The sequence below is a fragment of the Enhydra lutris genome, unplaced genomic scaffold, assembly GCF_002288905.1.
Source record: "Enhydra lutris kenyoni isolate GAN:26980312 unplaced genomic scaffold, ASM228890v2 scaffoldscaffold33, whole genome shotgun sequence".
Taxonomy (NCBI): Eukaryota; Metazoa; Chordata; class Mammalia; order Carnivora; family Mustelidae; genus Enhydra; species Enhydra lutris.
Window position 1 is genome coordinate 19705106 of NW_019154117.1, and position 13349 is coordinate 19718454.

The following is a 13349-nucleotide window of genomic DNA, read 5'->3' on the forward strand; positions in this document are numbered from 1 at the left end:
GACACTTGGAAAATAAAGGGGCACAGCTAATAATGACTGGTTTTAGGTTGTAAGGGAAGTTTCAGATTTTGGTGTAGGTTATTCACTCAGCTCACTGGAGAAGAGGTGGAGACAGGGACTCCAGGAATGGAGTCAGTGCACTTGGCTGGCAACTTCCCTGAGGCCTGTCTCTTGGAAATTAGTGTTTTCCTCAAGCTCCAGTGTTCACCCCTCCTCCAATACCTGCCTGATGTCACATATATACTTAACATATAGGTGAAATTAAACATGCTTAAAGGTGGGCTCTTTCTTTCTATAGTCACTTATTCATTCAAAAAATATTTGTTGAGGGCCTTCTGATTACAGGCATGATCCTAGGTGCTGGGTGTACACAGATGCACAAAATAGGCATGGTGTTGCCCAGTAAAACTTACAGCTCATTAGAGGTGAGAATCAATAAACAAACCAGTAAATCTGAATTACAAACTGTGCTAAGAGAGTGAACACAGAGAATGACCAGGACATCAAAAGAAGCTAAAACATCATTGTATGAAGAACTGAAGGAATTAGAAAAGCTTTGCCTTCTCCATAGAAAGCTCAGAAACTTTCCAACTGTACATAAATTTTAAAGGATGTCATAGGAAGACTTTCTTTCATTAATTGTAAGGAGTTGAGCTAGCTTCAACAGCTGGAAGCCTTAGATCCATGGTGGATTGACAGGGTGTGGACTTTAGTGAGTTGTAAAGGAATGGAATGGTTTGGTTGAGGAGAGGGGTGATAGTTTTTTTTTTTTTTAAGATTTCATTTATTTATTTGACAGAGTTCATAAGTAAGCAGAGAGGCAGGCAGAGAGAGAGAGGAGGAAGCAGGCTCCCTGAGAGCAGAGAGACCAATGTGGGGCTCAATCCCAGGACCCTGAAATCATGACCTGAGCCAAAGGCAGAAGCTTAACACACTGAGCCACCCAGGTGCCCTGGGGCGACAGTTTTGACTAAAAATGGCCGCAATTAGTACTCAATAATAAAAAGGAGTAAATACACGACAGCGTGAATGAATCTCAAAAACATTATGCTAAGTGAAAAGTTTCCACAAAACTATCATATATTGTGTGACTGAAATTCTAGATCAAACAAAGCTAATCTGTAGGGGGTGACCAGAACAATGATTGCCTGGGGCGAGAAGCAGGACAGTAAGGACTAGGATTAGCAAGGAGGAGTTGTAAGGGAACTTTCTGGAATAATAAACATGTTCTCTGTCTTGACAGCAGTTTTGTTTATGCAGGTATATGCACTGTCAATGTTCATCCAATGGCTCATTGAACATTTGCGCATTTCACTATATATATATATATGTATGTATATATATATATATATATATTTATTTATTTTTATTTTTTTTTCTTTTTCAAAGATTTTATTTATTTATTTGACAGAGCGATCACAAGTAGGCAGAGAGGCAGGCAGAGAGAGAGGGGGAAGCAGGCTCCCTGCTGAGCAGAAAGCGCGATGCGGGGCTCGATCCCAGGACCCTGGGACCATGACCCGAGCCGAAGGCAGAGGCTTTAACCCACTGAGCCACCCAGGCGCCCCTATATATATTTTTAAAGATTTTTATTTATTTGACAGAGAGAGAGAGCACAAGTAGGCAGAGAGGCAGCCAGAGAGAGAGAGGGGAGGCAGGCTCCCCGCCGAGTAGAGAGCCCGGTGCGGGGCTCGATCCCAGGACCCTGAGACCGTGACCCGAGCCGAAGGCAGAGGCTCAACCTACTGAGCCACCCAGGCGCCCCCACTATGTATATTTTTACCTGAACGTAAATAAGGAAGCCAAAGAAAAAGGAAGGATGGAAGGGAGAAAGGAAAGACAAATAGTGAATTTAGTTTATGATGCGCATGCTGGAGTTTCAAGGGTGGAGTATACTGATGTCTGCATCTACTTTAAACTACATGAAAGTCAGATGGACAGATGAGTGGATATGCAGATGGAACCCCAGCACAGGGAAGCTAGCGCACCTGGCTCCAGAGTCCCAGACAGACCAGGTGTGACCATTTGCTATTGACAAAATCCAAAGGCAGAGACGAGTGGTGGTGAAAGAAGAAAGGGATTTATTTCACTGAGGCCAACACTAGGAAGACAGCAGCAGACTAATATTTCTTCAAAAATGGTCTCCAAAGTGCTGAAAATACTTCTTGGTTCATATAAAGAAAATGTAGGATAGGGCTTGGTGACTATGTGTAGGTGGGCAGTAAAAGTCAGGTGGATCATTGTCTTGGGGTCAGTCACGCACAATCTTGCTGGCTGTCCCTGTTGCTCGAGGAAGGAGTTTTGGATCGCATCACGGGATACTTTTGCCTGTGGGGCCTTTGCTTGAGTTAAGAGATTGGCTGCAAAGAACTTAATTAGAAAGTTCGAGGTCAAAATGGAGGTAGTCAATGTCCTTTCTCACCGACATGTGATAAAGCACAATAAACAAATGTTAACAATACTAGAATCTAGGTAGCGGGTATGTGGGGATTCACTGTATGATTTATAGCTTTTTGGATGTTTCAGTTTTTTCTTAAACTGATAAGGGAAAAACAGTCCCTCTTCATTGAAGATCTGTTATAATCTGTTTATCACAGTGCTATGTGTTTGACACATTATTTCTAATACTAAAGAAAATATAATTATTAATAAAGTTATATTTTCCTCTATTGTATATTTATAAATTGTAATGACGAAACTAGGGCTGAGAGAAGTCACATAACTTGTCAGGGACCATATCATGACTTGGCACACCTGTGTGTTTTCAGTCTACACCTGTGCTATCCAAAATGGTACCCACTCTCCTCATGTAGCTCTTGAGCATTTGAAATATGGCTGGTGCAAATGAGGAACTGAATTTACAATTTTATTTAATTTAAACTTTAAAAAAAAAAAAACTGATATATAATCCAGTGAGTGAAAACTCCCTTCAGTTACTGGAAAAGTTTCAAGTATGTTTGTAACAACTTGGGTAAGTAAAGGTATTTTTCCAACTGTAAATTTTATGAAACTTAAATACTTATTAGCAAATATCCTAATGGGAATGTAGCATTCAAACTGGAATATGCCATAAGTGTAAAAGTTGACATGTTTTAAAGACTTATTGTGAAAAAAAGGATGTCAACTATTTCATTAATAATTTTTAAATTGATGAAATGTTGAAATAATATTTTGGCTGTGTTGGGTTATATTTTTAAATATTAAAATTAGTTCTACCCCTTTTTACTCTTAAAAATATTACCATTGCATGTATGACTCATATTTTTTTATTTTTTTTTGCGAGAGAACATGAGTGGGTGGGTAGTTTAGAGGCAGAGTGAGAAGCAGGCTCCCCACTCAGTAGGGAGCTGAAAGGTTGGGCTCGAGGGCCCTGGGATCACGACATGAGCTGAACGCAGAATCTTAACCACCGGAGCCTCCTAGATGCCCCTCGTATTGTATTTCTATTGAATGGAGTTGGTCTATGCTTTTACCAGTATACACCAGCCTGGGTAATACTGGTATTCAGGCTAGGGGATGGGAGTTGTCTAGAGCAGGTGTGGGGTGGGGTGGAGTGGGTGGGATGGAAGGGCTCCCAAGTCACCAAGACTCTTTAAAATGATGAGATCCCAGGAAACGTTATGTAGCATTTACTATACACTAGGGACTATTTTCAGGTCTTGACATGTATTAATTCATTTAATCTTTACTGTCATTATCCCCATTTTGCAGATGAGATGGAAGCACAGAAGTGCATAGAAGTGCACAGAAGGCCATTGAGCAGCAGCTAAATCAAAGTAAAGAAACTGCCACAATTGGGATATACTCAGAATTTAAAACATGCTCTTTCAGACTTCCCTTAAGTGGCTTCTATTTACAGATTTGCTTTCAATCTCTCAGACTCTCGAGGACGTTTTCTTCTAAGGACGATACTGACCCTTTTTTCTGTACAAGTAGCTCTCCGAATTGTACATCTTTCCCAGAATTCGAAGACATTTGTTCAAACAACGGGCATCAAACTAGATAATTGGCCAATAGGAGTACAATGTCGCCGAGCAAATGGATTATTAGAGGGGTCCCGTTTGAGAATTCATCATTTTCTTTCAGTAGGAAGGGTAGTTTAATCTCTCTAAAAGCCTGCCACACCCTGTGATAATTGACTTAGTGGCAGAATTGCCTTAAAGAAAGCTCTTGAATTTCTCTAGCAGTGATGCTGATGGAAGTCTCCAAGAGGCTCAGGAGCTGCTCCGGGTTGTTCTTCCTAGCTATTTACAGAAGGAGAGAAGGGGACTACTGCCTTCAGAGGCAGTTAATTTCCTAAGTGCCAGGCTCTGTTCATTTTGAAGAGATCTAGGATTGGCTGATGTTCTAGAAACTGCAACAAAGAAACTCAGGTGAGTTGTCAAAGGTTACTTGAGCAGCTTGGATGGTAGGCACTGTGGGTTTCTAATACCGGAGATCAAGTCTTTCCCTTCTTTTATGAATATGTCTTAAAATTCAGGTCAGTACTGATGCCAGTTATAATCCCCGTCTCTTTCCAGAAGGCATTGCCTGCAATGGTTATGAGACCCAGCATGTGTATGCTGTTAACACACTGGCAAAGCTTTCAAACAGTGAAAGAGGAAGCTCTAAAAATTCAGAAGAATGTCACCATAATGCCAGTTCTAAGAGGGCAGAAGGGGATAACATGGAAAAGTCTTAAAGAGCGGAACACTTGGAGCATGACAAATGGTAATTCCCACATTCTAAAAACATAGAAGGTGCCAAATACAAGTATCTAAAAGGTGTTACCTTCTGGCACCACAGAATTAAAGTGTCCACGTTTGTGAGTCATCCGTGACAAATAGCAGGGAGCTTCTTGTATTTAGTTGAATCTAGACCACTGCCATGTCAAGGGCGGTCCTGACCATAGCAGCAGCCCCACCTAGAAACTCGTTCAGAATGCAGAGTCATGACATCACTCAAATCGACTGGCGATCAAGAATCTGAGTTTTAACCATATCCCTGGACCGACCCTTCTCCAACCTTCTGTGGTGAAGGGTAAGTGTTTTGTCGTTTATTTATTTTTTTTAAATGTCACTAGCCCATTCTTTTGTAGAACATGTCCTTTAGCGAGACAAATTCAGCTCTCATCCACGGGGCTCTAGCAGCAGCATCTGTGGCTACAAAAAGTTTAGATCCTTGCTCTCAACGTGTCCCCCTTTCTATTGGAGACTGGGAACAACAGGTGTGCAGGCTGGCACCAGTCCACAGACCCCACTGGGAGTAGCATTCATCTAAGCCATACTTCTTCAGTCCACTGGCCCTCCTCAGTCCCAAAGGATCCCTGTTGCTGCCCGGCCCTCACCAACCTTTGCCGTGGAAGACCTCGGAATCTCACAGAGGACAAAATCACGGAGAGGAGAGTTAACCAGAAACCAGCCCTTCCACGTAGGCTGCTCAGACAGTGACTAAGCTCGCTTTCAGCTGAGACAGATCACGCAAAATTTAAGTTTTGGATGGACTGCCTTCTTATGTGACTGGATTAAGATGGTGAATTCCGAAGGTTTGCTTTTCATGTATTATTGTTGTGGTTCATGAAACTCCCTGTTGCCATGAGGACGTAGATAGGGAGAAAGTAAATTTATTTTCAAGTCTGTCTTCCAAACAGGGCTGAGCTTCTAATTTTCTCCTGAAAGGCTGTGTTACAGGATTTGGCTGGTCAGATAACATTTGGAGTTCATCAAATCCTAACTGATGAATAAACACAGGGACAATGTTTCTTTCCCGGCCTTACAGAGTTGTCAGCGTCAGATGAGCTTGAGGAGTTTATGGAAATTTTGCTTTACTTTCTACCCCATTTGGTTATCCTCATACCATAACCACATCTCTTAAAATCTTGGTAAAATACATTAGGGCTTATTACATCCCTTGTTTATATGAGGGATTCAGTAAGAGGAGGTGTCAATGATGCAAACACTACATAAAAGGAAAGGCTTCAGAGATGAAAAAAGTGCTCAATGGAGATGCTTAGTGGGAAATGAATTCTGATATTATCCAGAACCAGTTCTTATTCTGAGATGGTTCCCCACTTACAAAGAGTGTCAAAGAGCCTTTTAGTAACCTTCAAAAAAACAAAGAAAACAAAACTGTGACTGTTTAAATAAAAGTGTTTCAAACTCTTTATCTGCTATAAATTGTGTATAGCCAAGTGGGTGCATTAGGACTTCTACTAAATCTCTTTATCTGGTGAGATAAAAGAAATGTTTATAATTTCCCTGAAATGTATTTGCTTTTTCCACAGCTTTAGATAATACTGTTAACCCCTAAAAGAAGCCACTTAAGAAATAACTGTTTAACCTACAACACAAACAGTAGCATAAATCCTTTGGTATTTTTGAATGTCCAAAAATGAATAATTGTGCCTGTTCCAACTACAACCTCTTCTATAAGAAGGGGCCTGGTTTGTGACATTTACCTAATTTAAGAATACCTACGCCAAGTTGTTTTGAACAGCTGCTCAGCTAGGTTTCTCAAATTCACTTGTGATGGAAGTATGTCTTCAAGAAAATGAAAACCATGGTCAGAAACCATTTGATACCCAGCACCATGGTGAACAAAAGAAAAAGGCCATCATTAGCAGGGGCTGGTGAGGGTACAGTGCAGGAAGTCTCACAAGCTGGTGGTGGTATGAATTGGAGCAGCTACTGTGGAGAACAATTTGGATATATGGAGCAAAGTAGAGCATTTTTCTTCCTAGGTGTACGTCTATGGAGATTCTTACACGTGCACACCACAATATACACAAGAATCCTCATATTAGCCTAGTTTCTAATTCAGAAATTCCCAACAGGAAATTCAAATGGCCACCTGCTTGAAGAAGGGATAAATTCATACTGTGATACTCATTAAACTGCAGCAAAAGTGAATTAAAATATAGCTACATGTATCTGCGTAGATGAATCCTAAAAACAGAACATAAGGGGTGCCTGGGTGGCTCAGTGGGTTAAAGCCTCTGCCTTCGGCTCAGGTCATGATCTCAGGTCCTAGGATCGAGTCCCGCATCGGGCTCCCTGCTCAGCGGGGAGTCTGCTTCTCCCTCTCCCTCTGTCTGCTGATCCCCCTGCTTGTACTCTCTCTCCCTCTCTCTCTGAAATAAATAAATAAAATCTTAAAAAAAAGAAAGAAAGAAAGAAAGAAACTCAAATGAATCATTAATAGAAAAAATAACTCATCTTTTGGGGGGAAGAAGGGAATAATCAATGGAGGAGAGTCACATGGTAGAATCTAAAGGAATTGGGTCAGGTTTTATTTCTGAAGTTGGGTGATGTTTACACGGCTGCACTTAAAAAAATTAGATTTTGTGCATGTAATTTGTAAGCGTAAAGGTTTCATAACAAAGTAAAAGTCAATGGAAGAAGGTTCTGTCCTCGAAAGAAATCATGGGACTTTTAGAAATCATGGGACTTTTATCTGCTAGGTCCTTTCAGGTTATTCTGGGTAACAAACCATCTCTAATTCACACTGGCTTAGTGAAGCCATGCTTATTTTTCTCTCATTGTTACGTGTCCATCGAGAATCATCAGGGGCCTCTGATTATTGTAGTAATTGAGGGACCCAGGCTGACAGAACTCTTATGGGAAAGAGCCTTATGAGTGTCGCCTTTGGGAAAAATTACCACCAGATCATCACCTAAAGAGGCATTGGTGGGGAGGGGGAAAAGGAACACAATTAAGTCAAATACTGGCTCCTCAAATTCCTACCTGGAAATGATAAATCACGTCTGCTCACATTTCCTTGACCAGGTGAAGCCCTCTGGCCCTGCTACCAGCTGCCAAAGTTGTCAGGAAAGTGCAATCTTCCTAGGTCTCTGAAAAGAGAACATGACTATTTGCGAACAGACCCAGTAACCATAATGACTTCCAAATAGGACAACAGCCAAATTTCAAGTTCATTGCTGCTGCTTCTAACTAAAGCTCTAGAACTCACATCTAGGCTTACTTGCCATTCCACCTGTGATAAGGATACAAGGAGCTGAATGGGGAAGGGATCTCTGTTGATGGCCTTAGGGGAGAATCCCTTCTGGGGAGAGGAGGCTCTTATGCCACACAAAAGCCATAACCTCAGAGTAAAAGCCTCTTTTCTTCTGTCTGTGGAGGTGGAAGGCAAAGATACTCAGCATTCCACTTCCCAGACCTGAAAAGGCAAGTTAGGGTGGCAGTGAGGATGAGTGGGGGGAGGGCAGTGACAGATACCAACAGAACTCCACGCTGATTTGAAAACACAGCAGGTGGAAGTTGAAAATTCATGGCCAAGATCTGCCCCTCCCTTCATGTCAGAGTACCAGGGCCTCCTAGGCACCAGACACCTCTGCATGTAGGTGATCAGGGGAGTGAGGAAATACATACCAACCATCGGAAATGGGTGGTAAAACCAACTACCAATGGCTTAACCCCCACAGTGGCGCAGAGACAGCTGTTTATGCTGGAGTCCAATTCTTTGTCCAGGACACACTGGAAGACTACGTTTTCCAACCTCCCCCACAATTAGGTTTGGGTCTTGGAGTCTGAATTCAGAATAATGGATCCTTGTGGATACATTGTGATGTCCAGACTTGACCATAAAACAGCAGCACAATATCTCATACTTTGTCACTTCCCTTGTCTTTGGGCCAAATGCAGAGGAACCATTCTGAGGAGCTGAGCGGATGGTAGGAGCCTGGGTCCCCAAATCATCTCATTGAAGGCTGGCCCCTGAAAACCCAATGGGATGATGCTGTGAGCAAGAAATGAGCTTTTACTGGGACGCCTGGGTGGCTCAGTTGGTTGAGCATCTCCCTTCAGCTCAGCTCATGACCCTGGAGTTTCTGGATAGAGCCCTGCATCAGGCTCCCTGCTTGGTGGGGAGTCAGCTTCTCCCTCTGCCTCTACCCCCTACTCTTCTCATTCACTCTCTCTCAAATAAATAATAAAAATATAAAAAAAAGAAATAAGCTCTTATTTTATTTTATAAGATTTGGGGGGTTTTAGTTTCATCAGCTTGTGTTCCCTTACCATAAATAATATAAGGGACCACAGCCCCTTCCTTCAAAGCTAATACTGGCAAAGATCTCTGCTGGGTTGAATTCAGATAATTCTTTGGAATGAGTTCTCCTAGTATGTAAGAGAGGCTTGTCATCTTTTCTTACTACTCTCAAAATGGGTAGGCAAGCCAGGCATTACCCATGTGTTAGGTGATCATTCGGAGTTGATATTGCAATTTGAGCACATATAAATTCTTCAAGTGATTTTGAAATTTTCATCCCATTCAGACTTTATGGTTGTCTAGGACTCTGAACCTTGGCTTACCTCTGCAAATGATTTAAGAGCTGGGTATTTTTTAGCAAAAGGTGTGACATGATTTAAGAGATGATATAATTCTATAAATGTCTGGACAGGCTACTTTATATGCTTTAGGGTCAGTTAGGCATAATAAGCCCTTGAATGAAGGGGGATACAGGTTCCTAGTGCTATTTTACGTATGCGGAATATGGAGAGAGAAATGTCCAGAGCGGAAGAGCCTGGAGTCCAAAGTAGATAAGGAGGCAAAAGCAAGGGTCAGAAAGGGAGTTGTCTGGTGAACATTTTTTGTTTTTCAATGAGAAAAGAAAATACAGATTGCAGTCATAGTGATAAGACCCATAAGGTGACACTTTCGTAGGTGTGGTGGCCTGAGGTGGGTTTACTCTTCCTTATAGAAGGGGAAGAAGAAGCCTGTGGTTATTCATAGTCCCATAGTGACCCTGGGGAAACTATGAAGGCTGGTGACCTCCCTAGAAGAGTCAGCTGAGGCATCTGAAGGGCTTGGCCCTTGTCACATGAAGGTGGCATTCTCGCCTTTCAGATACATGCCCCTGAAGCAGCCTCTTGAAGGGTTGGCTCCTGAGTCAGAAACCTAAACCTTAAATTGCAATCCCACTGCTTATTCTAAATGCAGCTCTGGGCACAGGCCACATTCCTCAGCTTTGGGGTCCACATCTGTAGTATGAGGACTCCACAAAAATTTCATGAGGGGCAGGTTAAGGAATGCATGACATGTGCCAACAACTACAGCAGTGCCTGCATATGACTGGCATCCAATAATATTTGCTCTCTTCATTCTGTCCTCAATTTGATACTAAGTTACTTGAGGGAAGGAGCAGGTCACATTTCATTTTGCATTGCCCTAATGCCCTAGAGCACTATCTAGAAGACTGGGAATGCTGGAAAAATGGTTTTCAATGTGCCAATGCCAAAGGCCAGTGATGAGGCTTTGGGGCTTACCACTGGACCTGAGTAACTAAAATACCTTTATCCCTCCATGAAATTTCCCTAAAGATAGGTGTATTAGGTAGGCTTTACTGTCATCAGCATTTACCAGAGACTGAAATGACAGAGGCTGATGAGACAGAAGTTTATTTCTGTCTCATGGAAAAATCTGAATGGACAGGGCAAGGCTGGGGTAGTGGCACCACTGTGTCCCAGTGACCTCTGACTTCATTATCCAAAATGGAGAAAAGGGGCTAAGAGATGGTATACTGCTGCTGCCTTTCATGACACAACCGGGACCTCTCACATACCTCCTTTCCTCACCTCCCAGTAGCCTGAAGTCGGAGCTGCCACAGGACTAGGGATGGACTTCTTATTCCAGACAACCATGAGGCTTCTAGAACTCAGAAAGCGAGATTAGATATTAGACAATGATCTGTAGTTCCTTCCACAGGCATTCTTCTAGAATACTTCCTGGAAAATGGAATGATTTCTGGTCCCCCATACTGGACCGTGAGGGTGGTAGTCACTTCCCAGGGATGGAAGGACGGTCTAGAAGCATCCTGAGTCCCGATAAATGAGGAGCTGCCAGACAGTCTTGAATTATGCATTTACACATGAGAAGCAAATTCGTTTCTTAAAATACCCATTATTTTGGATCTTTGTTATCTACAAGTAAATCTATATCATAAGTGATGCAATCAGTCTGGTGTGCCTGAGTGTCTGTGTGTCTGTGTGTGAGCTGGAGAAAACTTTACCCTCTGCCTATGTTATTACCCACCCGGGAGCAAGTGGTCCCTCTCTCTCCTGACTCAGCAGCTACACTGACTGACAGGAGACCATTCCTCTCTCCACCCAGCTGTGACTTCATTCCATTAGGCTAAAATTTAGATCAGGGGTGAGTTAACATACCAAATTGTACCCCAGTGGCTTCCAATTTATTCTCTTCCCACTTAGAGGGTCAGGCCCCGTATACTTAGTTTTACACTAGCAATACGAATTGTACAAGACTCTTAAAAAAAAAATCCAGCCAATCAGAAGTAATAAGATGATAAAACACAGTCCTGCCTTGCTGTAGGAAATCTCGGTATGTGAAAATTCAGATATATTTAACACAACAGTGCCTCTACAAAAAGACTGATCCCTTTACAAAATAAGCAGAATAAGAGATGGGTCCACGTAATAATTTGCTGAATATCTAGATTCCTTTAAACAGCGACATTTCCTTACACATTTATAACACTGTGCCCAAATTACTTCAAGTGTTCACATCATCTTTCTATTACCCAAAGTGAGATAACCAGCTCACAGACCCATGCTGGATCTAAATAAAATAGATGGAATTTCATCCACGAAATATTGTTTTTCCAATATATATACTGCTTTGACATTAACAGTAATGATGAATAACAGGAAGGAACAGTAAGGAAATGTTACCCAGAAGCATAGGAAAGGAATTAAAATGGTGGCCAGCCTGTACCAGATCAAGCCTTCCCATTTCTTCCTGTTACTTTTTATCATAGTTTAGACATTTCCCCTCCCCTCATACTTTAGAATTCATACCTTGTATACTTCATAAAGCTTATACTTTGTATATTTTTAATGTCATTTAAAAAGTCCCAATTCTAGGCATTTTCCCCTCTTCCACTGTAGCTACGAAACCACAGAAGGCTGGAACTAACTTTATGATCCTCAAGGCAAGACCTCCAGCTTTTAAAGCAGGCTGGCCTTCATATCCAACAGCTTTAAACCTCTAATAACAGAAATAAACAGAAAGAGCACCTAGAAGGGAAAAACAGCTTTTCATCTCGGCTTTTGTTATGAATTCTTAGAAAAAAACAAACACAAAAAACTGTGTTCGTGGTCACCCACGATTCCACGGAGAAGTCCACTTTTTGTGAGGAATTACATAACTCACCAGCTTTGTAGCCACAGTTCCATTTACAGCCCCAGCTGCCACTTGCTGGGGAGGAAGGGCCCTGGCAAGTGTCCAAGGTCACACATCAAGCAAGGAAATCAGAGTTCACAGAGTGCCGAGCACCATCTCCACTGGTTTATGCCTGGACAAGTGAACGGTTCCGTGAGGCTCTCAGGTTTATTATCTTCTCTCCCATTCCCCGGGAGTATCTTCTCCAGATAGGCTGGGGCTGGAAAGTCAATCAGTGCTCTAAATGCAAGTTTATGGAAAGATATCCAATCAGCGAAGAGAAAACCTTATGTAGATACGGACGGTATATGAATAGACAACTCTTAGACCTGTGAGTTGTTTTATGCCCAGATACTCATTCCCCTCACTCTGGTTCTGGGAAGCAGGATGCTCCCTTTCCAGGGGTCCCCCTCCAAGGCTGCCTCATTTGAGGGTTTACACTTTCAGCTCTAACACAGCCAGAGCCCCCTGGAGACTTCTTTCTCCAAGACTCCATGGGATGTCTGCAGTGGGGATTTCCCTTGCCTGGTTTCTGGGTTCACCCTGTTGGTTGCAGAACTGTAGTGCACCCCACTTGGAGGAACGCAGCAGAGACCCCCCCGGCTTGGATTCACTTCGGATGTGTTGCTTTGCTTTCCTGTCTTGCCACTGAGATGCTGGCTCATCTCCTGTCTCCATCTATCTTTATGCTGGAGGAGGCAGACAAGAGAAACATTGAAACCACTCCTCCCTCTGCTTCAGAAATGACCAGCCCACTCCACCTAACCACAGGCCAGGTGCTTCCGGCCTGCATCCTTTTGCCCCAGGGAACCCTGCCCACGAGCCCTGGTAACTACTTTCTGTTCTGCCTTCTGTTTGCTTCCTGCCTGAACGACTGAGACTTGTTGGGGTGGAGAACAGGGCAATGGAAGCGACAGAGCTTTGTACCTGAAGTCAGGAGCCAAGAGTAACACCTTCCCCAGAGGTTCCCCCGCAGACTTAGTCTATTTTTTTTTAAAGATTTATCACGCGTGTTCTGTATAATAGCTAAAAGCCAGATTCGCTTAAGAAAGTAGAAATAGAAGTTAGCATGCAAATCTGAAGATTTCGATTTATGTGCTGTGAGTTCAGTTGAATTACCTGACCGAAAACAACTGAGAAGAGCTGGCTGCGTCGGGGAGGCCCCACAGGTGAGCCGC

General features: G+C 42.7%; 1 long non-coding RNA gene across 3 annotated transcripts; it reads right to left on the reverse strand.

The window, feature by feature from the left end:
• Positions 1 to 2046: 2046 nt before the first annotated feature.
• LOC111153630 lies at positions 2047 to 13349 on the reverse strand. 3 transcript variants are annotated; one of them, XR_002641017.1, is made up of 5 exons: positions 13291 to 13349; positions 12163 to 12411; positions 10556 to 10641; positions 7722 to 7828; positions 2047 to 2370 (listed from the first exon to the last, which is right to left on the reverse strand). It is a non-coding gene; the product is annotated as an uncharacterized LOC111153630 (long non-coding RNA). The 3 variants fall into 3 exon arrangements; XR_002641016.1 differs by having other exon boundaries at positions 13099 to 13335; XR_002641015.1 differs by having other exon boundaries at positions 12163 to 13335.